Source organism: Argiope bruennichi, chromosome X1 (genome assembly GCF_947563725.1).
Source record: "Argiope bruennichi chromosome X1, qqArgBrue1.1, whole genome shotgun sequence".
NCBI lineage: Eukaryota > Metazoa > Arthropoda > Arachnida > Araneae > Araneidae > Argiope > Argiope bruennichi.
Window position 1 is genome coordinate 63,217,655 of NC_079162.1, and position 27,229 is coordinate 63,244,883.

The 27,229-nt window shown below is 28.5% G+C and overlaps 1 long non-coding RNA gene across 1 annotated transcript; it reads right to left on the reverse strand.

The window, feature by feature from the left end:
- Positions 1 to 592: 592 nt before the first annotated feature.
- Positions 593 to 27,229, reverse strand: LOC129959123 (uncharacterized). The gene is made up of 3 exons (XR_008783404.1): positions 27,150 to 27,229; positions 22,654 to 22,691; positions 593 to 705 (listed from the first exon to the last, which is right to left on the reverse strand). It is a non-coding gene; the product is annotated as an uncharacterized LOC129959123 (long non-coding RNA).

Here is a 27,229-nt window from a genome sequence, read left to right on the forward strand (position 1 = left end):
AGCTCTTTAAAAGGAACTTTAAGAACTTCCCTGTTTCGAGTCAAAGTACTTTTCTTAATATGATTAATAAAACCAATAAATAAAAATTTAATAATTTTTTATACAGTTCTTCATAATTTTTAATAGAATTTTTAGAAGCAAATTTATTTGCTCAAATAACATAAAATGTATGTTATTTAGAGCATTTTTCGCAACTAATCGTATATATATCTGTCGCTAATAATTCAGAAATTGTTATAGAACAATGATTAGAGAGGATACCTTACATATTCCGAGGAGAAACTAAATGTTAACTGCTACGTACAGCAAAGATATGAAATTACTTTTAGTTGTAACGCCGAAATACAAAGAAAAAAAATTGAAATAGTTCTTTGGATTTACAGGAGAGAAAAATGTGGAGTTTTACCAGGATATATATATATATATATATATATATATATATATATATATATAATAGATTTACAGGGAAAAATTTTGATTAAGAAGAGTATAAAACCTTGGCCTCATAACAACGTAAAGATAAATAATTTTTCGTCAAATTTTTATTGGCGCCAATGTCTGAAGTATTCTTGTCAAATTTTGGTTTTTCTATTTCGAAAAATGTCAACTACTGGCTCATTTCGCAACGTCTCTCTTTCTTGGAAATTCTTTCTTCTTTTCAATCCACATCCTTTTTTCTCTGTAAATGTGAAGGGTCTATTCATTCTGAAAGAATATAAAAAAAGTTTATTAAGAGCATTATTTTTTTTTATTTCAAACTTAATATATTAGATTAAATTAAAATAATTTTTTATTTTATTGTATCATCTGCTAATTGATTTATGTTACTTGTTATCACTGATAGGTTTTCTACATCGTAATTATGGCTATTTAATTCAACTGTTAAAATGTTAATCCATACTAATTCAATTCATTTGAAATACGTCATTCAAACTGTAAAAGATCCCATATAATTAACGCAAAACATACAACCTTTTTCATTTTAAATAATGATTCATGATTCATCTTGTAGGACGTACAACATTTTATAATCCAGCTTACGTTATGATATGTCGTCATCAGGTTGCCAGCAAAAGGGAGACATTGTAATCGTAAATCATTGATTTTAAATGTGTGAATACGGAATCTTTTTCAAAAAAGACAATATCTGAAGATTGAAGAGTCATTAGAAGAGGTGTCAAGTAGCATGAGAAGGGAGGAGTCTTCCGGGAATGATATATCGTTGGGATGACTGAGAGTTGTATTTGCTCGTGTTGGCTATTTTATCGTATTCAAATAATGTGCGAGTTATCTCATCAGACTAAATGATTTATTCATCAAAAAATATTAGTATTTTATTCATCTTATGTTTCATACATATATGTTGTATTTTATCATACTGGAATACTATTTGGTAAATTTTGTCTTACGAAAATAATGCATTATGTATCTTTATATCTCAATATAATACATTAATCATCATATTGAAATCATGCATTTTGTATTGTTCGAACCTCTGATGCATTTTATTATACTCAGATGATGTGTAATGGAATTACCATGCTAAAATCCTCTGTAATGTATTTTATTATTCCAAATTATTTGCGATTTTTTTATCATTCTGTAATTAATACTAGATGGTGAATCTGGCATTGTTCAGGATCGAAATGATTTCATATCTAATATTTTTAATGAAAAAACTACAGACGTATAGAATATTACACTACAGGAAAGCGTTTTATTATCTGAAATGTTTTTCAATGAAAATCATATTATCGATTGGATCTGATTATCGATAAAAACCGCCGAAAACTAATTTCCTCCATATCTATAAATCAAATTAGTAATTATCTTGATATAAATTGTTAATTACTCCTTTTAAACTTCACTTCTAATTTTCCCAGAATTCTACTAATGTGTTCTGGAAATAGCTCTTTGTTTGTATTCTTTTCCCTCATCAACAAAAAATTTGCTACAAATGAGGTACAAAACGTTTTTTAAATCAATAGCAAATAGTTGTTAAAAAGAAAATATACATGTCAGATAATAAAGGTAAAGCGGTTTAAAGTCTCATTTTTTCTAACAAAGTTATATCCACAAATTTATTTATTTCACAATCGTGTGATTCTATTCAGTTATGAATTAAATTTTGAAAAATCAATGAAAATTGAAGAAAATTTTTAAGGGAACGAAACTGGTAGTAAAAAGTAAAATTTTGGTTTTTAACCCTCCTTTGCAAAAAAAAAAAAAAAAAAAAAAAAAATTGTACTCAAAACAGGTGTACTGTAAATTGGTTGTTGCAGACAACTTTTTTCACGGCTTTGCATAATAAGGAACATAGCTGTCAAAAAAAAAAAAAAAAAAAAAAAAAAATCAAATGTCACAATCATACAGCGGGTGTGAACTTGTCATTCCGTGCGACTTCTTGAATATTTTTTTATAACTAATCTGAGATTTTTTTGCTAATAAAAGCGATAATGAGTGGAGAAATTTAGGACATTGAAGATTTTGTACTGAGCTTAACATGTAAATTTGCATGATGATGGATATTTCCATCATACTATATTTTAATTATTTTATATTATACTAGGATCTTTAAAAATATTTTTCCTTTAATCTTGAGCATGAATTTTATCCCCTGATTTATTTCACAAGAAAAGAGTGGAAAAAATCATGCAGAACCCCTTTTTACAGGGAGACACATTCACACACCTTACAGATAGAGCACAGAAGATGAACAGCAACCATGCCTGAACCGGGACTCGAACCCGGGAGGTTACTCATCCAAGTACTCGCCATGTTCGATGTTGTTCACCTATGTTATTTTAATATCAGGAAAAAAATAATAATAACATTGCATTCAAGTTCTTAATTTATTATATTGATTTATTCCTTATATATTTATTATTGTTTAATTATTATTAATATATTATTTTCATGTTTATTATTGCTTAATTATTATTAATTTATTATTTGCATATTTATTATTACTTAATTATTATTTATTGATTATTTATATATTTATCATTGTTTAATTATTATTAATTCATTATTTATGTGTTATTGCCTCAACTAGTTCTTTTCTTTTTTGAATTAAATGAATCTTTCAGACGTAGTCCATAAGAGTGACTGGTTGGAAATCCTGTATGGTACGGTCATAGTCTAAACAAAGGGTAAAGACGTCTAAAAATATTTCTAGTGGCAGTATTTACTCCGAAATTGTTGATGAAAATGGCAAACTTTCGGTTAGTTTCTAATTAATTGAAAATTTAATTAACTTTTGCTTTTTGAAAAGTGGAAAACATTCCTCCTCTTCTCTTAAATAACAAGTATAGATAAATTTTAATTTACACAAATTCGATCCATTTGTTTTGAAGGAGATATGAAGCTTACATGCATTGACGCAACGACTTCTATTTATTTTATTTTAACCCACTCGGATGATGTTTTGACGCTTTTTATGAAGATTATCTCATCGCATCAGATGAATAGAGTAATTACTTAGCTCGTTATTTTAATGCGTATCGTTGCTTAATAAGCCGCCCAACCTATCTCAATTTTCAAAATTTTACAAGAGAAATTAAACGCTGAATTTTTCTCTACCGTCAATGAATAATTCTTATGTTGTTCAATATCGGCTATGAATATGAGACCACATTAAAAAAAAAAACTGAAATATTCGTTACGAAATATTTAGTTTTCTCTTTCGTTTAAGATATTTTGAAAATTGAGGCTGGTGTTATTGCTTCACAAGCGGCAATAATTATAACGAAAACAGCTTCAGAGATTTTTTAGTTGTTTTGCGAAAAGGGTAGATCGAAAACAAAGTTGATTTTATGTTTTCATATTAAGAGGCTAGAATTAGAAATTAGCAAAACAGCTTAAAATGATAATAGGAGGGATGTTGCAAGCTGTATTTTTGGATCTGGTAATATAATGCTGATCCTCATCAATTTAATGTTGCGATATATTTAAAAATATTTTATTTACACGCTAGAATACCATACTCTGAGTGATGAAATCTTGCATTAAAAAAACTTCTTTATTTTCACTGCTATAATTAATGGTTGTATATATCATGGAATATGGATTATTTAACTTTTGATTCACTTCTTGTTTAGAAGTTACACAAGAACTGATAGATGCTGCATTTTGAGAGGAATTCTCTATAAGTTTTAATCACAAACAAGTATAATACGCCTAGAGAAAGTATAAATTTTTTAAATAAAATACGTTGCCACAAGCGAAATGCTTAGTTTGAGAATTTTTTTTTTATTTGCCACAAGCGTTTATTTAGGACATATCTCGTTAATTTTGGTTTGATAATTTTGATTCACGCCTCGTTTAGAAGTTACACATGTATTGATAAATGCAGCATTTTGAGACGAATTCTCTATGTGTTATAATCACAAACAAGTATAATACACCTGGAATGTGAAGAGAATATAAATTTCGCAAATAAAATAAGTTGTGAGATTAAGTAGCTATTTTTAGAAAATTTTAATTCGTCAGAACCTCCTATTTAAGACATATCTCGTAATTTTGATTTCATGACTAGAAAGAAATTAAAGCGATCGACACTCTCCGAATTTCTACAGCACATCTATGCAAAGACGTTCCATCCCTGTCGTTAGATTTAACGAAATGTACTAACACATTCATTTGATATTTGGTTAAAGAGAATCTGGAACACACGATCCCAACCTGAAGATGTGCTAGAGTTATTTGAAAAGGACCTCGCAATTTTGAGTTGCGGCCAGATGGCGAGGACAATACTTGAGCTAATTTCCCCTCGATAGGGAATGTCCCCTACAATTGCAGGAAGCGTTTTCTTAAGACGTATATTGCACCAGACCTTACATAGCAGAACTTCGGTGAAATTGGGATTCGAACCTTTGATTCTCTAGCTCCGAAACCGATACTTTACAACCTGGCCACTAAGGTCGCTTCGGCTTTGACTGACAATTATTGAACCCAATTGTATCCTTCTTACTAATTGCATTAATTTCACCTTTATTTTAATTGTTTATTGCTTAAGAGCGTTTCCACTTTAATATTGCAAATATTAAGAAAAATTGCATTTATTATGCAATGAAAGGGTGCCCTCAAAAATTAGTGAGAAAGCATTGTCTTAATGGGTAGATTTTTACATTCAATATTTGAGATTATCTCACTTGCTCGTATGAATTATACAACGTATCTTCTTTCATTTCTTCTTTCTACCATCTACTTTCTATATAAGGTTAGTACAAAGGCAAGTATTGCTCATGTATTATGTATTTATTCATATTTCTTCTTCTTCTTCTTTTTTTTTTGGCATTCAGATAAGGCAGTTAATGAAATATCTTTTGATGCATTTTATCTTGCCTTTTTTAAACTACGTGTTGTTTGTTAGATTAAAGCAAGTTTAGTAATTGAATCATGCGACAGGAAATAACATAAATGCTAATTAAAAATTAACCTTTTGTCTTTTTCTTAACAGATTTGTAACAATACAAAATGATTTGTGGCAAAGTATTTTTCGCATTTCATGCGTAGCACGATTACAATACAATGAAAAAAAATATTGTAACATATAAAATGCTTTGTTACAAGTGAAGAAGCTAATTGAGATATGATTTAAATATTTCTCGTTTCTTTTATCTTGTGTGCAAGTTACAATAGTTCTTGCCAACATAGAGAGTTTAAAATATAAAAGAGCACATCAATTGTTTTTTTTGTAACAATTAACAGCGTATTCTTATTTATTGCATTAAAAACAACTAACGTTATCTACCTTTAACTAATGCTTTCTTCCATTTTATTAATTGCTCGTTGGCAATATGATTATAACAAATGAGGTATGCAGTAAACTTTAATAACTTTTTTTAAAAATCAAGATGCTAAACACGTGTAAAATATTTGAATTGACAATTCTATTTAGAGTTTTTTTCCAGTGAAAGGTAAACATGCCAGGGATAATGAATATAACTGTTTGAAAATAATTTTATAGAAACTATTAAATTTTTAATGAATTTTAATCAAATGAGATTTCTAATAATATTAATTTTTTTCTTATCTAATCAGATTATAACATATCAAAATATTCGGATAATCGATAAGTGATAATCGGACATTTTTTTAATAGAATGCCAAGCCGATTGCTCATAAATGAAATGCTTTAAAGAAACTAGAACTATTAGAAAGAAATTTATCCGTGAAAATAGCGAATGAAAATACATTTATGTAGAATTTTGTATTTTGAATAAAAAGAAAACGACCAGTTCCAGAAAATGTAAATTTGCTATGTTTGAATGAAAAAAGTATACTGTCATTTATGAAATTCAAATACACAATTTTCCTATTAATTTTTAAATTTTGTTTTAAGAGATCTTTTTGGTTCGAACAGAGGTTTTGAAAAATTAAATGCTATACAGTTTCAGAGTAAAAGGAAAAAAGGAAACTAATTTGAAAAACAAATATTTTCCGATCGTGTTTTGCTCAGGCATTACGAATATTTATTAAGCTGAAATTCTGTAAAATACGCAAGAAGATAGTGATAAAATTGAATTTAATAAAAAAATCTTATATTAGTAGATTTTAAGTTAAAAAAACTTATTTTAGGAAGTTCAATAAAATTTTCCCTCTTGTTTTGCATTTTTCTTGTTTTGCAAAATGTAAACATCTTAGCACTGAACTTAAAAAAAATGGTAATATCTCTTTTATAAATATTTTTTTTTAATGAGTTACTGAAGACACTTTTTCCATGATTAAAATTCAATAAATTAAGTTTTTAAGTAAGCAGTTTTCATGGGTAATTTTTCAAAATGACTTTCCAATTAGGAAAATCCCTTGAAATTGAAAAGTTTATTTAAGATCTTATACTTCTGCTTTTAATAATAAAATAGTCGTATTTTAGAAGTATTTGAATCAATTAGTGATAATATTAATTCAAGAAGCAAAAATGTTTAGAAACTGTGATTGCTAATGTAGAATTCACCTTTTCAAATTTTTCAGAGAATAACAAAACAACAGATTTAACATACTTGATATCGTTTCACTTGAGAGGAGTGACACAAATAATTAAATGCTAATACCTATCAATAAAAAGAAACTTTAATATATCCCAAAAAATTACAAATTACTATAAAAATTATAAATTGTATTTTCTAATAAATTACTGAATACTCCTTTGAATTCGATTTTCATATATTGTTTCATAACTGTAAATCATTATATATATATATATTCGGTTTTCACCATTGGCCGTCTTTGTGGTTAATTTTTTTATCAATGATGCATCTAATTATAAAGGAAAGATTTTTTTAAAACATTTTAACCACGAGGAATTTTTTAAATTACAATATATTAATACCTAGTACCAAAATCAGACTCAAGTAACAAATAATTATTTCTTAATCAATGCTTAAATATCCTTTTAAATATTTAAATTAATTTGTCTTTCTATTTCGTCTTTTTTTATCTGTTTTATTACTATTGTACTGTATTTCTTTTATTAATTATACAATATTTCTTTTAAAAATATAATATTAACCTTCCTTTTTTTAAATTATAAAAGCTTAAGACATTCCCAGTATTTTATGTTTTCAATCGCGCAATCTCCCTTTTTAGTTTTTTTTTAATTCTTGAAGAATCTTCATTTTGTAATATATAGACATCTGACACTGAACTAAACCTTAACAATTAGTTACAGATGTTACTTTTTTAATTAAATGCCTAAAATTCCTCTATTCTTAAAAAGAGATTGACAATTTCCCACTTTTTAACAATGAAATTTAATCCGCAAACTGATATATACCTCTTCTAAACAATTCCAGACTATTTCTTTTCCTAACTGATTATAATCTCTAAATCTCCATTTCTCCTCGCAGTCTCCATTGCTGGTTTTCACCGGAGCACCTTTCAATTATGAAAATCCCAAATAATCCCAAAATGTAGTTACGGTCCCTTTTGTACTCCGATTTTTAATATCTTCCTCGAAATGTATGGAACATTTGGTGCGTACCTGCGACAATTAAGATTATAGAAGGACAAAAGGACAGCCTTTTTCGCTCCATGAATTTAAAAGACAAGAATTTTTCACACTGGCCTCTTTTCTTTATATTTTTTTGGGGGGGTCGGTCGGTGGCATTAGGCGGATTCGATTAAAACGAGCTCATACCATTCCTTTCTGAAAGGGAAGGGGAGGGCTGAGTTGTGAAATGAAAGCGCTGAGATTTCGCAGTGTTCCCTGACGCATATATTTGCTCATTTGCAGAAAAGGCTGCCTTCCATCCCCACAGGAGAGCTTTGAATGTTTAATTAGGCGCCGTGTCTTGAGCGAGGACAAAAAGCATTCAATGCAAAAGCAGCAGTCGGCAACTGCCTTGTTCATTAAGTCGCGATTCCAGTTTTAATCAAATATCGTGAGGCACTGCAGCCGCTTCATTAAGTCAGTCACAGCTCCTTCTTAAGCAACTTGTGTTCAAAGTTGACGTTAGGGAGAAATATTGATTCTCAAAACATCGAGCTGAAGTAACAGAGCGTTGCAGCTAACTGTTGCATGCTCCATGATAAGGAGCCATTCGTATTAGCTGTCGTGTTCGGCATGCGTGCTGGGGACGAGGGCGCCTGGCACGAATGTTTGGACAAGGAGACAGCCATGTTCCATCCCTCCCCTCGCTGGCACCGAAAAAAGACTTATCCATTAAGTGTCGAACGCTATCGCGAGGAAAATCGTTTCGGTCACTGTAACGATGAAGGCTTCTTTTTGATCCCCACGGAATATAATAGATGGTGACAGGGATTTTGACTTTCCGGTTTTGCTGTAAACAAAAGTCTATTTTAAGTTGTTGATAAATTGTATCGTTTCGCTAACTTACATCGTTTTAGGATTCGAATAATATGTTGTAGGTTTTAATGCTTTAGGGAATATATTGGTTTCAGTTCAAACATTGCTGCTTAAAAATAAAGGTTGTAAATTAAACAATTGAGGAGTATTATCGATGGTGACAGATAGGGGATCCAGGGCAACGTGTAATATGCACTTCATGCAGAGGTCTTTAAAAATTTTTACTAATATGATTCTTATGACAGGCCTATTACCTCAGCATAGTTAGTGCCCATTTGAAACGTGCAGTGAGAGGTTGTGAACATGTGCTCTGTTTTAGTTAATTAATGGAAAAAAATATTTTGTCACATTTCATTTAAAATAAGTTATTTGATTTTAAAAAAAATATTTATTGTGCCTACATATATAGCTCTAAAAATTTGCTAATCACATCTTTTTTTATAAATTAACAAAAATATTCGAAACTAAGGGATGGAGCAAGTTGTAACAAAATCTCGGGGCAAGCTATAACACATTACAAATTGCGAGACTTTTTTTTATTTGTTTGTGAAATTTGACGAAATTTGACTTTTTGCTTTACATTTTAGCATGCACTCTCAAAGATCGGATCTCCCCGCCTAAGGATTCATTTGAGAAGGGGTATAACAAAATTACTTAAAAAAATATCCCTTTGAAACTGACTTATCTGAATAAAAAGCAATGGGTAAACAACCTGACGACATAATTAAAAGGGAAGAAAAACATGACAAAATAAAGGATAACGGAAAATTAATGATTTAAGGAGAAAAAAAATACAAAAGAGAAAACAAAGGAATGAAAGAAGTGAATATGGTTATTTTGAAGTAACATACAACTTGAAGTGATTGATTCTTGAAGATTTGATTTTGAAACAGAGAAACGGTTCTATCCTATCTTGCAGAGAGGCGAGCGGCGACTTCGAATATAGTATATAGTATCGACATTATAATATAGTATATTACACTGACATCCCGTTTTGAAGCAACTTTAAGGTTATTTGAGGACAAACCACGGCATTCTGAACAACGCTCAGTTGATAAGCATAGCGCCTGAGCAGGCACCCCAATTTTAAATTTTCGTACCCTTCCAGCGGAAATGTATTTGACTCCGACAGATTTAGCGCACACTAGACTAGCTTCCATGGCGGCTCTTCTATGAAATCGGGTCTCGAACCAGATACATTCAGCCGTACCTGATGTCAAGACGACATTAAAAACAGACTACCTGGCCCATGATTCTTAGGAAGGAAAACAGGTTCAATGCTTGATTTGGAAAATTCGGATACAAAATGTGTGAGATAGGAAGTAGTCTTCATTTTTTTTGTGTTAACTGTAGTTCTGACTCCGCCAGACTTTTATGTTGTTTCGTTAAATAATTTTTTTCTATATTTTGCTGTAAATCACTTAATGACAATTATTGTTATTATGGTAAGTAATAATAATTATCGAATGTCTAGAGCATATAAATTAATTAAATAATGGTAAAGAAAAGATAAATTTAAATATTGTTGTTTTTATTCTTACAACTTTCCCTACCTCTGTTGTAACTTTTCCTATACTTGGGGCAAATTGTATCAGCTAAAACGCTTTGCAAAAAATATTTTTGTTATTAAAATCCCAAAACTGTGGAAGGCTTTTTTGATGCATATTATGAATTAATACTTAAGCTATAAGAAAGTAGTTATAATCAATAAATCGCAAATATATAAAAAATATAAACATTTTTCTTTTTCAAAAATTGTTACAACCAGCCATGTTTCCCCTACTTACTTCTCAGTTCCGATGGAAGCATGTGTCCGTTTTAAGTTGTTGCTAAACTGTATACTTTTGGAAAAGTTTAGATTCAAAAAAAGGTTGTAAAATAAACGAACTGAGGAAAATAATAGATACTGACAGAAACTTTGACTTTTTGACTTCGATTCAAACATATATTTTTTAAATCAGCGATAAATTGCATTACTTCATCGGCATAAATTGTTTTAGGATTTTGCTAATATACGGTAGGTTTTAACGCTTTTGGAGATACATTGAATGCAAGATTTTGATTCGAAAATCATAGTCTAAAGGTTTAAGATGTAAAAAAAATCTACCCAGAATTCAAATAAATATAACTGAAAATTCGCCAGGGAAATCGCTTTGTTTACTGTAAGGATGGAGAAAGGCATTTTTCTTCTTAGAAAGCAAATTCTGATTGATTAATAGGTGTTTTGGTTTTATTCTTTGTTTCAAACTGCAATCTGCTTAAAGATTAGAAGATAGAGTTAGAGAGATTCAGGTTCCGAATAAAAACAAAAGAATATTATTTAAAAAAAAAAATGGATTTAAACGTTTCGATCCAAAAATGAGAAGGGTTTAAGATGAGGGCTTAGTAAAATTGTTTTAATGTAAAAACGATTAAAGATATGCTTAGGGATATGAGTAAAAACAAGCACAAGTTTTAATCTTCTTCAAAGAATAAATAAATAAAAGTATTATTTTCAGGATTTTAATTCGAATAAGATTTTCTTTGATTCGAATTTATGAAAAGGAGTCGCTTCATTAACTGAATAAAACAATTGCAAGTTCTTAATTCTTTAAATAAAGATAAACGGTCATTAAAATAACTAACAATCGCAAAAATAAAAATTTATTTGCAGAAGTTTTAATAAAAAACGAGATTAAAGTTATTTTATTGTAGATATATTTCAAAATTTAGGAATAGAAATGATTCTGCCTTATGATCAGAATATAAAAAATGTTTTAGGATATAAAATTGAAACTATATCAAACTTTTAATACTTTTGAAAAATATAAAAAATATATTTTATTAAAAGCTAAAATACTAACTTATTCAAACATTTTTTGTTAATAGAAAGGATTATTTTTGCAATATAAATCAAAGTTTTAAGCACCTTTAGTATAGATTGCATTAAAAAATATTAATTTTATTCCCTGGGCAGTTACTAGATAAAATAAGCACTTTATTAAATTATTACAATGATTGTACTAAATTACCATTTCTTATGTCTAGATCATTAAAGCAATTTTTTTGCCCACTTTACTCCAAAAGGATTTACTTAATCCTTTATTGAATTTATTAAAAAATAAAAATAATAATAATGTTATCTAAATTTCAAAAGGAATACTTTATTTTAAAAAGGAAAATAAATGCATCTAAGACTATTTTTTCACTGTAAAATTCATAATGTTTTAAATTTCTCTATAAATAAAGTTTTTAGGAATTAAGTGATAAGCTGTAGATTAAATGAAAATTTAAGAATGATATATATGATAAAAACTTGCGAAAAATAGTAATTTTTTTACTGAAGAGATTTCGAAGCCCTTTTAGAATTAATTTCATTTTTCTGCGATATAAAATGTAGTTATTTTGTTAATAATTGGTTAAGATAAAACAAATAAGGCATAGAATAATATATTTTTTGTGTTATAAACAATTATTCACGTAAAGAGAATTCTAAAGGGATTCATAAATTAATGCTTCAGATAATGCAAAATTCAAACCTTTGATTCTTGTTGATTAAAATAAAAGAATAATTTTTAATTACTACTTATCAGGAGATTAAAAGATCATAATTTATTAATATTTCATCCCTATAAATTTATTAATATTGTCCCTGTTTTGAAAGATCCCTGCCAATGTGGGATTCAACCGAAATTTTTATGATAAACACCCTTGAGTTAAGCCTGCTGTGGCAATAGTCAGAAAATAATAAGTGAATTCTTCTTATCTCAGAATTTATGTGAAGGAACTATAGTATAATATATTCCATCATTTTTTAAAAACATCCTCTTACGTGAGTGTTGGTCATATATTTTTACAGAAATGCATAGGTGAAGAGGCGTTTCTGTCCAGGATCTGAAAGATGTTTCGTTACTCGAGCAGCCTTAAGCCGTTTTTTACATTATGATTTGAAATAAAGCGAATTTTATCTAAGAATAGTTTTTATCTTTTACTTTCTCGGGGATAAAATATGAAAAAAATATTGCAATAATCAAAAAACTCAACCTTGAGACTTTGATGAGTCTTTCTGCTTTAGACTTTCGAAAAAATTCTTATTGAAATGACATTGATCTATCTGATTTTGAGCATGTTAATTGAAAAACGAAGCAAGATTGATAGACGAAATTTGGGCGTTCTTTACACTAATATTGTATATCGTTAAATTTTGAAAGAAATCCAATTTAGAGAAATCTATTTCTTTATTTGTGTGAATATGAACAAGATAATAGAAAAGTGTAATGAGATATATTATTAAATTATACACATGGTCTTATTGCTAGAGTTACAGATATGTATGAAATTTTGGTCCAAATCTGTCTAGTCTGTCAGCTTCTGTGAATGTAAACATGGCGGATTAAAAAAGCCAAAAATTAACTGCGTAAAATTTGGCGTATTGTTTTATCTAAAAATTAATAGATTCGTATCAGATTTTCAACTGAAACTATCAAACGACTAATTCTTTTTCGGTGTTTATATATGTGTAAGTGACTGCAATAAAGACGTAACATAAATGTAATTTCAATATATGATTTTTACATTAAAAGTGCCAATCAGTTGATAAAATACATTAAGAGATAGAGAAAGCGCATCTGCTTTTCTGCCCGAATGCATGTGGAAAAGAAAATGAAGAGTCCAATGAGTTACATTAATTGAAATTTTGCAGGTGGGATTGACGCCAAAACTGTACATCTACTTCAAATTTTTTCAGTGAATATGTCAAAAAGAAACGCTTCAAAATATGTGCACAATTTTTTCTCTTCGAATCCAAAAAATAAAAAAAAAACATATCCAGTTATATTAGAAAGTTAAATGGAGATCATTTCGGCTGGTTTAATGTTTAATCTTCGAAGTATACGCTCTCCAACTCGGAAAAGATTTGGTTTATACTTCAAACTGTTTCGTAGTTAATTAAATAATTAAATTTAAAACAATAAAAAAATGATAATTAAATTTTCATGAGCTATAAAAAAATTCAGAAATTTCAGTATTCAAAAACATTTTTTTTTGAAATCATCAATAAAAAAGGATTTAATTAATCATTATCTTTTTCGATATTTTTTACGAAAAGCGCTTGAGTTCCTGAAAGTTTAGAACGGTAATTGATTTATATAATCCTTTTTCAAAATAAAAGAAAATATTCCGGAAAGCATCTGAAAGGTTTCATAATATGTCAAGAAAAAGAAAAAAAAATTCAGTTAAGTTAAATATTTGAACAATTACAGAAAATTATAAAATTACATAATCTGTCCTCTGTCTACTTTATTATACAACTTTTCCAAATAACATTGACTTTAGATTTAATTTTTTAAATATTTATCCAAGATATAAATGTTTCATTTTGCAGTTTCATAAAAAACAGGACATAATTGTATGAAATCAATTAAAATATGTCGACTGATATGTAAAAAAAAATTAAGTTCCTATATGGCCCCTGCGTACAAAAAACATTCTGAAAGTAATGTGTTCCCCATACATTAATTAGATGGCACGTGAAGTTTCAACATTGCGTCAAAAAAGTCCCAGAGACGTGTTTAATGAATGGTGTTGAGGGACAAATTACAAATTAAAATGCTAAAACATTTTGGGCATAAGTAAAATTGAGTTTATCAGTGATATATATATCCACAAATAATGTCAATGTCTTTCGAACACACAGCACATTATTGTCTAGCGAGATTTGTTTTTAAAGTCAAAAATTCATAAATTGTTTGAAAAAAAAAATCAATATTTGCAGTTTAGTTAGTTGAATCAAGTAAAAAGGATTTCTAACATGATTGATATAAAGAGTTCGATAAGAAAAAAATATTTTTTTCAGCTCGAAAAAATCTGAATAAAATAAGTTCAAACTACCAATTTTAGAGTTTGATTGCGTATTATTTAGAGGAATTATTGAAAAATAATAATCTCTAAATGAAAAATTCTATCGAAAATCTTCGATTCAGAGAAACGCAGTTAACAGCATATGAATTATCCAAATCTCAAATTTCGGTTTATTATTTTCAAAATTCAAAATGAAGTCTAAAACCTTAATAAAAATATTCAAATACAAAATCTTGCCTAATCTTCAGAAGTTTATTGATGCAGGAATCATGATACATTGCCTATACATAGATTTCGCTAAAAATATTAAATTTCCTGCATCTTCTTACGCTATTTCGTTGATTGTTATTGTGAAATAGAATGAAAATTGATTCTTGCGCATGCCGTTGAAGAAAAAGTAAATATTTCCCTTAAAAATCAGATTTAGTCATATAAACAATCTTGCACTATACTTTAAAAGTAATTACTAATAGGCTTTTGTAAATAAGAATATGAGCCATGTTAGGATTTTTGAAGAAAAACAACAACAAAGGAGGACAATATTTTTGATTGGATGTTTACAGCAGAATTTTGGATCGATTCTAAAACATGCACAGCATTTCCTATACAGATTAGAAAAATCCATATTATTTGTTGACTACCATAAGACTGAAAATGACATTAATTTAATCAACGTGCAGAGGATAAAAATACACTCAGCAAGTTGGTGTTTGCCACATAAAGCAACAGAGCTTTGCATGCAGCTTAGCAAAATCATTAAATCATTTACAAAGTATCTAGTAACAGCTCGAATGCCGTCTTAAATAGAAGTAAAAAAAAAAAAAGAGAATAATAATCGTAAGTAATTCATGTCACAAAACAAAAACATCATCAACAAGAATGCTTAAATTTTCTTTCGTATTTACGCCGCGTTGTTTGTTGCCTTTTGTTTTTATTTCTTCAGCGAATTTGTTGCGCGTGAGCAGCTTCCCTTCCTTTCACGTAGGGACAAGGAACGTGAAAATTAATGGAATCACGTAAAATTCGCTCCACTAACTTTGCAATAACACATTTTCATTAATTTTTTCCCCACTCTTTTCACAGTCCTTATTTATTTAACGCTTTTGATTACTTCAGCTTGAATTATTTTAATTTTCGGAATTTGGAAATATAATCAATTTCGTTTCGCCTCCATTCTTTTAAAGTTCTTTATTGTTATTTGGTAAGCGTTAGATTTATTTTTGTTTGGCGATCATTTTTCCTGCTCGAAGCGGGAGAGTCTGGAGTTATAAAAGGAAAAAGAAAGCTCCCTCTTAGCCTCCCTTCACTTTATTTCCGCTTTCTTTTTGACCATTTCATTAAACTGGAGTGCTCCCGTGATAAGCTATAAATTGCGATTTATTCCTTTAGTGATTATTTTTCAATTGAGATGTTATCTATTCAAAAGGTTTTGAAACTGGAGTGCCTCAACTTATATTCGATATTTTACTTCACTATTTTGCTTTTCCAGCCACTTACTTCAAATCTATTTCGACTGAAAAAGATTGTTTAAAATTAATTTTGCCATTAGAAAAGCGGTATCAGATATAAGACTGTGTTTAAAGTTCAAACATAATTTTTTTGTCAAATAATAATGGATATTGGCTCTAATGGAAAAAGTCTTTAAGTGATGTAAATAAATTTCGCGAAATTTGCCTAAGATGCGTTAGCATTTACTTAATATTTATGGATTCAAACATTGCGATAAAAGGATGAAAATAGGATTTGTGGTTTTTCTGGATGAAATCAATGCATTGAAATAAAAATATAATGTTAGGAATATTAATTATTTTATAAATTGAAATGATTGCTGTGAAATGACTGACGGAAATACGTCAGCATATACCAGCTGCCTAAATATTGCAGTCTCTGATCATAATTTAAGAATTTTAAAGCCTAATAAAATGTATTTGGGCCTACCAATTACTATTTAGCATCATTAAATGACAAGGTCATTAAGTCAAGGTCAAGGTAATTAAAGTCAATCATTAAATTACAAATTTATCAATAAATTGCAAGGTGATTATGAAGTCTTTATACATTTTGATTTTTTTTCAATACCAAAACGTATAAAGTAAAGTATATAATACTTTATACATTTTAGCGAGGGTAATTACTGACTTCTTTGTATATAACATTGGAAAAAAAGAAAGTAATAGGCAGACGAACTGATATTTTTAATCTTTTGGATAGAATTAGAAACCACAGAAGATTTCATCTGCAAATTCAGAAAATCAAGCGCTATTAGATTAATTACCAAGAAACAGGCGAGCAACTTCAAGCATACTGATAGCGTCTAAGACGATGAATGTTTTGGGAGATAATCTGTAATGCAAGAGATTGTGCAAAAAAAAAAAACAAAAAAAAAACAGGAAGTAATTATTCACGGCTCATACGCTCCGACACGGATGATAATTTCCATAATACACAGTCTCAGAAGCTCAAAGATCTAAAAAGCAGTTTATTACATCCAGATTATCATTATTTGAAAATTGAGGACTATTCAGATTGGCAAAGTTTTATTTTATGATTTACTAGAAATTATGGAAAATCCGGCTTTAATGCAGTATATACTGTTTGACAACGAAACTAGATTCTATATCTTAGCGCATCAAGATATTTTTTAAAATGTATAGTGTATTTTGTAAAGATTCATATTACTGAGCATTATAAAACTGAATTACAACTGCAGAATCTGATATTACATCCAGCCTGTTGGAGAGAGAATTGCGATCTATATAAAACTGGAGAATTATGAACAGATAAGGTAGTCATACTGAAATGTGCTGAATATGTGACCTATAGAAGTTATTCATTATCATAATGCGGTATATTACGAAATAAAAATTATTTATGCAAGTAATAAATAGTTAAATTATAATTATTCAGTAGTTTCTTTTCAAGAATTATTTAACAGTGTCAATCTAGATCGGTGGTAAATTTTCAAGAGGTAATCGTTGATTCGAGACCTGATTTAATCGCAAATTCAGTGCATATTAAGCCAGCCGATAAAAATTAGAATGGTGTGGAAATTCTGAGAATGGGCTGATGGCCCGTGTGTCTTTCCCGTCATCTCTTTTATTAAAAAGGAAAAGTTTCGTTCCAAAATAGACAATGCGTAGCATCAAAACGAGATCTTAATCTTTCAAACTGAAAAATAATGTCATTATTTTTGAATATGAAGACTTAAAAATGTCCTATAAAAAGCGATTCGTATTATGTTCACTCTGATCTAAATTATCGATTGTTTTAACGTTATTTCACTATAAAAGATGAAATTTGACAATGCATTTTTGCTTTATATATATTTGATCTAATAAATGGCATCCCTAGGATAATATCAGAAACTATAACATTAGGAACAAACTATTATTTAATGGGCTCGAATTCATAATGAAAAATAATTCTTAAATGTGTATGTTTGCTTTCCAAAATCAAACAAATTGCAATTCATTTTGCAGCAGACAATAAAAAATAATAATCAGTTTTAGACAAATGCAGCTTTAGAATTTTTTTTTTCATTTGCATAGCGAAAACTCATTTTTTTAATGGTTTTCAGACTGTTGCTTAGGAGTTGTTTTCTTATTACATATTTATGTCTAGTGCTAAGTATTATATTTGCAATGAATTACAAACTTCCCAATTTCATTTTTAATGAAACACTTCTGATACAAATTATATGAAATTGAAGCCTTAGTTTAAAATTTATACTTTAATAACATGTTTTCACAGTAAATGCAAAGGATTTCTTTTATTTATGCAATTCTAATAAAGAGAACTTTGTTTATTCATATTTTCCAGAATTATTATGAACTGTCGACTATAATAAACTTCTGAATATTTTCCATCGTTATTCCTATTAAAATGTGCAATAGAATAAGACAATAGAATTTTTTTCAGTTATTATTCCACAATAATTTCTGACTTGCTGTTTAATTGAGAAAAAAATTGAACAACAAAAATTACTTTTTCAAATACGGAAACCGAACTCTTTATAAACTGTTATTATTATTTCACATATAAAGCTCTTTATTTATGACACATTTTTTATAAAAGAATAAAAAAATTACCTTTTTTATTGGGTATAGATTATAAGAAATAAAAATGTTTAGTGCATTTTTATTTTTCATTCTTTTTCCCTGAAAGTGTTGAAATTCGGTAATAAATAGTTAATATTAATTATTCATTTAATTATTAATATGACAAGCGTTTTTGTTTATCTATTTTTATTAACTAATAATTTTAATACACTCTAATGGATTCATTTGCTGTAACTGTTTTTGTTTATCTATTGCTTTATTAACAAATAATTTTAATAAGCTGTAATGGATCCATTTGCTGTAACCATTTTTGCTTATTAATAAATAATTTTTAAAAATTGTAATGGATTCAATCAACTTTTCGTAAGATGAAAAGTTGATTGAATTTCTTTAAAACTGGAATAATTTCAGTCCAAAAGTAATAAGTGTTCTTTATTTTACAAAATTATAGAAAACTTTCAAATTTAAATTTAAATTGTTTGAAATCGAGTCTCAGTTGTATAATGCTTCACAGTACCGATTAGAGAAAACCAAAAGCAGTGGCAAGGAGTCGTGATGTGGAATTAAATTACTTAGAGCTGATTTTGTTTCGGGATCTCACGGCGAAAATATGATTAAAATATAATTGTTAAAATGGAAATATAGTAAAATTAATATTTTTGAATTTTAAATATCGAGAGAAACAAATTGGAGTATAAAATTACTCATCATCATTAACGATTAGTGTAGTGCTCTCGGAAAGAAAAAGGAAGGAAATACATGGAAATTAAAACGGGAAGCCGCTTGGGAACAGCTGAGTCAAGATTTTCGCCTCAAGCTTTTCTGATCTTCTGTTTATTTTTGCATAGTAAGGGAGTTTCGCTGCTAAAGAGAAGAATAGGAGCGTATTCTAAAGACTCCAAGGCAGAACTTTAAAGGGCAATTTAACCATGAAATGAACAGTTCCATGTAGGTTTTATCTAATTTGTTTCAGAACCTTTGCTGGTGCAAATGAGACTTTCTTTCGGATTACAGCATGGAAAGATGGCTGATGGTGTTATATTCTTTACTAATTAAATAAGAGCCGCCTCCATTTTTGATGAATAACTTAAGTAAAACAAGACCTTTCATGTCAAGATATTGCACTTTCATGTAACCTTAGGGTCTTATCCGTATCCATTTCGTCAAAAACTTTTCAATAATAGTAAGAATAATGAAATAATAATAAAACTAACATGAATTAAGTAATTATTTTCTAGTAATAAAGAAAAATCAATTTTATTTGCGATAATTTGTTATCTATACGAATGTATTTCATGAAATATTCTCAAAAACTACGAAGGCTTTTTAAGTTAAGTATTAAGTTAAAATAACATGCATAATAGAATACATATATTTAATAAAATGCATATATATGTAAACATTAGCAGTTATCGAATAGAAGAAATTTTTGAACTTCAATTTATTCCATCCTGGGAGGCATATTATGTACAAAGAATAAGTGATCAGAAATACGTCAGTCTACATCGCGACATAAGAACAGAAGAGTAAAAAAGAGTGATATAGACCGAAATACCTCCTCCCACAGGGATTTTATAATGAGATTTTTAAAGGGATTTCTTTGACACGTGTAGATTTAGGACAGGAAAATGTAGGTATCTTTAAAAGAATGTTGAAATCATTAAGGTTTTTTATCCCTTCAAGCGGAGCGTGAGAAAATACTAAAGTTTGTAGTTTTATAGAGAGCGTGTATAATTAATTAAATAAAAAAGTGGAATTGGATCAGGAAATAAGAGAGCATTTTAGAATGAAGTTAATATGGGCTAAATTAAGATAAAAAAATAGGAAATTAATTAGGATTTAATTTAGATTAAGAGATATCATAACATATATATATATTTGAAATTTTTAAAAGGACGAAAACAAGCATAAGATACTAAAATCTATTTGGATTAAACGCTTCTCCAGTGGAATTTTTCTATATAATTACTTATACTTCGGTGTTTTCCACAAAAATGTTGGCAAATACTAAAATAGTTTCGAAACCAAAATACCGAAAATATATCAGTAAATGTCGTAAAGTTAAGCTCAGTAAAATTCTTTCGAACATAACTTCCAATTTTGTCAGATACTTTTAAAGTACCCGGTATCGATAGTTATTATTTATAGTGAACCTTTAGAAGAATTGATTGGCCAGAGACTCATCATATCTAAATATCTTACATCAGAAATTGCCAAAAATAAATATTACGAAATTCTTTCTGCTTGAAGTAGCAATAAATTTTTGATTTATTCTACTTAATGATAACAAGGAGATGAAACCAAATACCTATCCTCAACTAATAATATATCAATTTGCCATTTGAACAAATAATATAAGAAAATCCTAAAATTTCCCCAAAATGCTTCATTATTTTGAATTTTATTATTTTTTTACTAAGATTTTTTCAAAACTATCTCATATTAAACATATTCCAAAGTGGCGAAATTCATGTCCTTTTTCGTATGTTATCTTTTTTTAAGGTACCTTAATCAATTTTTTTAATCATTAAAGCAAAATCCAGTGTATGATTAGTTGCCTTTAGTCCCAAGAATTTTATTGAGAATATTCACCAAAAATATCTTTCAGTGCTGAAACTCAAATAAATTTGGAGGGGGGTGTTAATCTACCCTATTTGAATTATTTACTAATAATAATCTTCGCTAAATAAAAGTTCAGCTAAGAAAGCTACCTTAAATAAGCCCACCATAACAAGATATATCACTGACGGTGGCCTTGCGGCAAAATAGTGGCTTCGAAATACTATTTTATCTAAGAATTTCTATGTATTTTTACCTAGTGGTACATCTTGGGTCAAGTGTCAAAAGCCCGTTTGTTGATGTGACAAAGAGGATCGAAAAACTGGTAATCGGCTCAGGTCTCACCCTCAACGTTCGACTGCAGTTTTAAATTACCAACGTTGTCCACAATAACTCTGTAGTAGCTTGAAAAAGGACATGTTCTATAAAAACATAGTGTCTATATGTTCTATAAAAACATAGTGTCTATATGATCTATAAAAACATAGTGTCTATATGTTCTATAAAAACATAGTGTCTATATGTTCTATAAAAACATAGTGTCTATATGTTCTATAAAAACATAGTGTCTATATGTTATATAAAAACATAGCGTCACCATATTCTATAAAAACATAGCGTCACCATATTCTATAAAAACATAGCGTCACCATATTCTATAAAAACATAGCGTCACCATATTCTATAAAAACATAGTGTCTATACGTTCTATAAAAACATAGTATCTATATGTTATATAAAAACATAGCGTCACTATATTCTATAAAAACATAGTGTCTATATGTTATATAAAAACATAGCGTCACCATGTTCTATAAAAACAAAACTTTTCTTATAGTACAAATGAAGAACAAAAGCTACTGGACTCGGAAACAAACTCTTTGCTTAATGTCAGAACAAATCAAGCAAAAGTATTTGAAATCGGCTGTGATAAAAGGAATGATAAATGTTTGGGCACAGATTCTTAGCTACAGCTGGTATAATTACAGAAGCTTCTTACCAAGTAATTCAAGTAAAAGGTAAAAACCGAATTTCCTATTATTGCAATAGGCTTTTATAGTGAGTAATATATGATAAATTGCTATATTACGTGCAAACATTATTGACTGATCCATGCAAAGAAGTATTTTTCTGCATTGTGTTTGTTATTGGAAAAAAGTTATTTTTCTACCACCGTTATCTTCGCCTTGCTTTGTTGGTTCATCCAGTTGATCTAGAGTAGTGTTATATTGATTGATCTTAGCCAGACGATAGAATTTCTCATTGGAGAACGTAATTCCAGTCGATGCATCCAACATTTTTATTTTTTTATTGTGGGTCTTTTAGTGTGAGTTAGTAGTATAATAGGCTTCGTTATTGATTTGTTTATTTTTTCGTTATAACACTTACCTTTGGCCAAACGTGTTCTGGAAAGACACAATAAGTTTCTGAAAATACAAAAGGAAATAAAGTATGAATTATTGGAAAAGATTTTCACAAAAATTAGATTTAAAATAGTTATACACTTTTATTCTATTTAACTTATTTCATGTTAGAATTTTGTGATGGATTTTTCATTGGCTTCCAGATGTAATAAAATTTTGAAATCATGGACATCCGCCTGATTTCTATGGCAATACATTATTATATTGTTTTTAGATCTTAATTATTTGTTTATGGAATAGCTTCAATTAAATTTTATCTCCATACAAGAGGCGTCATCTGGTAGTGAATTTCGGAAAAACTGGTTACAAGATTTTAGAAAGCTTATAACGATAAATGATATATTTCAGATTAAAAAGTTTTAGCTTTTTAAATTAAAATATAAACTTAAACATAAAATAAAACATAAGACATTCTTAATACATAAATAAAAAATGTCTTGTCTTAAATACATTTATCGATAGAACTAAGACTAATGCTTTATTAAATTTCCAAATCCAAGATGTCTGAGAAATAAAAACATATTAAAATGCCAAGATTCACTACTTTCTATGAAAAGGAATACGCTTATCAAAAATAATTAAGTTAACAAGTTAATTAATTAACAAGTAATTGCATGTGAAGTATTGACTTAATATATGGAATGCAAATATGTATTTTAGGATTAAAATACTAGGACTAATTTTAAATTTTGCACGTTTTTTTGGTATCACAGTCCCAATGGGGGACACCTCGAATATGGGGATGAGAAGCTCTCTTTTATCTAAGCAGCTTATCGTCTGCCTGATGGGTCGAACAACGGTGCGAGGTTGAGTGGCTTTCATGCCGATATCGAGTCGTACCCCTACGTAAATGTAGACCTATGAGCTTCATCGTAATGAGGGTTATTTTGCGTTCATCTCAGAGTCCGATTTCTTGTCGTTAGGGTCAAGCCATGCAATTCTTCCAAGATGCCTTGTCGAGGTAACTACTTTGAAATCTTGAATATCACATGAATGGGAGCTTTTCAAAATTCTGTTAATTTCATAGTTTTTTTTTATTTGGAAAAGAATTAAGATTTAAATCTATTAAACAAACATAAATAGAGTCCAATAATATTCGAATTTTAAAAAAAGCGTTTCGATATTTTCTGCTTACCACCAAAAGAATATAATAAAAAAATTGTGATTTAATGCTTCACTTCGTGTTATAGTTGTTTTTAAAATTTTTTAATTCCAACATCTGATTTTTAAAAGTTGTAAAGCGTTAGAAACTGGGGACAAAATATAGAAATATCAAGCATAATCAAACCTAAATCAGATGAATATATTAAAATCAATTCGCTTCAAGATATTATGCTCTGAAGTATGAATAAAAAATTCTGACATAATCAAATTTAAGTCAGAGGAATATGTTAAAATCAATCCGCTGCAAGATACTATGTTCCGATATTCGGAGCTGTGCAATAAATTGTATTGCTTAGACTCTGAAATATGCAATAAAAATTTCTGACATAATCAAATGTAAATCAGAGGAATATATTAAAATCAGTTCAAGTATAAGATATTATGTTCCTATATAATGTTCAAGTATAAGATATTATGTTATCATTTTTAAAGAAATGATACAAAAATATTTTACTACTTACAATGAATTTATACATTCACAAGGAATAAAATAACAAAACGAAGTATAATCCTGTATATTATTTTCATCATACTTATAAATAGCATGATTTTCTGATTGAATTTTCATTTGAGTGATGAAGTGCACTTTTGAATTTGTGGAGCAATAAGAACACACGCTCTTTTGTCATTGAATAAATAGTAAAGTTCGAAAGTATTTTTTTGGACCCAAAAATTCGATTATGAAAAATTTCAAATATTACCAAGCTGGTATTAGTGATTTTTATTTATCTAGCAAGATTATTTATTCATTTTAAAGGAAAAAATGAACTGTTAATAATAATTTCTTTTGTCTGTTTAATTGATTTGTCGTTGCGTCAAATTATGTCGACGTAAAAGCATATCCACACATTTAATCAACACAATTGAGCAACTTCATCCAAAATAAATTTGATATCAGAAATATACAAACACTATTTTGATATTTATCAATATTACAAAGCAATAATAATGAAATCGAAAAATATTCCCTAAAGCCTACGCAAACACCAAAAAAAAAAAGTAAATCAGCGGGAGTGGTATGCCTAAATTTTCTCATATATTCTCCAATCGAAGGCCTATTTCCGCTCATCCTCCTAGCATAAAATTATAGACCTTGGGAAATGCCTTGTATGGTGTTAACGAACAATAATTACGACATATAGATTTAATACAGCAGCATTTGTACCATATCTATAGTGCGAATGCATATTGAAAACGCCATTTTGCCGATCAAATGAAACTAAAATTTGGCACAAAACTGCACTTTTAATCACAATATAACATACTGAATTTCATTAATCTAACTGTAGAATGCATGAATTTTAATTTTTTTTACAAAAAATATATGTATTTTGAATGGCTGCATGTAATTTAGGAAAATTATTAACAAAATTCTAAATTATTCTTTTCGTGAAATTAAAAAAAAAAAATTAAATGTGCAAAATAGCTGCCTTATGAATTAAATAATATCCCAGTGACACAAATCACATCATAACACTGCTGCAATAAAAATAAAAGTTCCTTTTTAACATTATATTTTTTTAAAATCAAGAAAATTGATAGTATTTCTAATAGTAGAACTATTCATAGAACATTCGTCTTAATATTTTGTTCATGTTCCCAATTTAAATTTAATTTCAGTACCACTATTCTACTAAAGTTTATCAAAAAGTGTTTAAAAAGGATTACAAACACTCATTGTTGCCCTTTCGAACAGTCATGTGAAGTTTAAAAATCCTGTTTATCCTGTAATCCTGTTTATGAGTTATTGCGCTTACATATATGCGAAAGTACAGACTGACACATGAACAACCCGTTGACAGAATTCGTTCAAAATTTGATAAGAATCTATATTTCAAATGCTAAATTTGTATATCAAATCTTATCTATCTAGCTCCTTGCGTTTTGGAGTTATCGAGTTTATTTGTAATCCAAAAGCCAGCCATCTACATTTCCTATGAAGAAGTTCGTTCAAAATATGATAGAAGTCTTCAAATTTGGTCGTAAATCCATATACCAAATTTCATCCACCTAGCTCAAAGAGATATTGAGTTATCATGTTCACTGCCAAACAGACAAACAGATATAGTGCCAAAAATGTGTTCTACGAGAAGAATGCATTGAGATGATGAGATGTGGTTGAGATTTTTTACAAAACCATAAATGACATAACATACACTGAACGAAAGAAATCTACGTTGAAAATATCTAGTTATTACGTATCTATTAGCTTGTTCTTTACAAAATGCAAATTGTATTATCTTTATATTTTCATTGATTGCTAAAAATACTGTTGCGTCGTATGCTAATAATTTTATAATTAGATAAGCGCAGAGTTATGTTCCACAAGTTTGAAGCAATCATTTATATATATTTAAGAAGAACCTTTAGATAAATAAAAAATCTTAATACATTTTGTATTAAAAAAATTGGATGGAAAGCTAAAATATGACGTCTTATTTTCTTCTTAAAAACATAACAAAGCTGTTTTTTATAAACTGAAAGGCTTTCTAAACGTGCCATTTTGAGATTAACTTTATCAAAACAAAATTTAAAAACAGCAGTTCTGTAGGAAAAATGAATTTCTATTATAAAAACAATAATTCTTTCCGAAAAATAAAACCATTTGAAGTGCGTTGTTAAGTGCATCACTTTAAGATTTTTTTCTAATTTTTAAATACCTAATTCTTTTTGAACTTGGCTCTTTATCTTTACTTCGTTATTTTAAAATGAAAACCAAAATGAAAAAAAAAAAACTTTCGCCGATTTATGCAGTAATTATGGTAATATTAATTAGGGAAAATGGTAACACTTTTCTGATTTAACATCGAAATATTTACATTGATATAAGAAAAAATTGTCAGAACATTTTCTTTTGTAAATTTTCAAAAAGCGTTTTTCTTTGAATTTGATTTGACTGCAAGACATTTGTTGTCCGTTTTTCTTATACAAGGAACAATATCATTTTTTCGAATGAAAGTTCAGTGAATTAACATTAGAAGACAAACTTCGATTTAATAAAATATCTTTCACCTAAAAACATGATTTTTTTCCAAACTAAACAATTTTTATATCAAAACAATTTTTTAAAGGAAATATTCAAAAGTGTATTTAGTTCCATTTGAACTAGTAGTGACGAGATATTATTATTATGGTCTTACAATTGATATCAGAATATCAAATTTCAGACAAAACAGAACTGAAAAGCAGTGTCGTAATGAAATTAAATGTTACCAAGGGTATAGTATATATTTTCTCCCCCTTTTGTCTCCCATTTTCAATGTCAATCTTAAAAATGTAAAATAAACTCCAAGTTACTTTTATTTTACTTGCACTTTACTTTGCGTCACTTCACTTGGTCCCGGGATAACTGTACCACTGTGACTCCTTTTTGCACC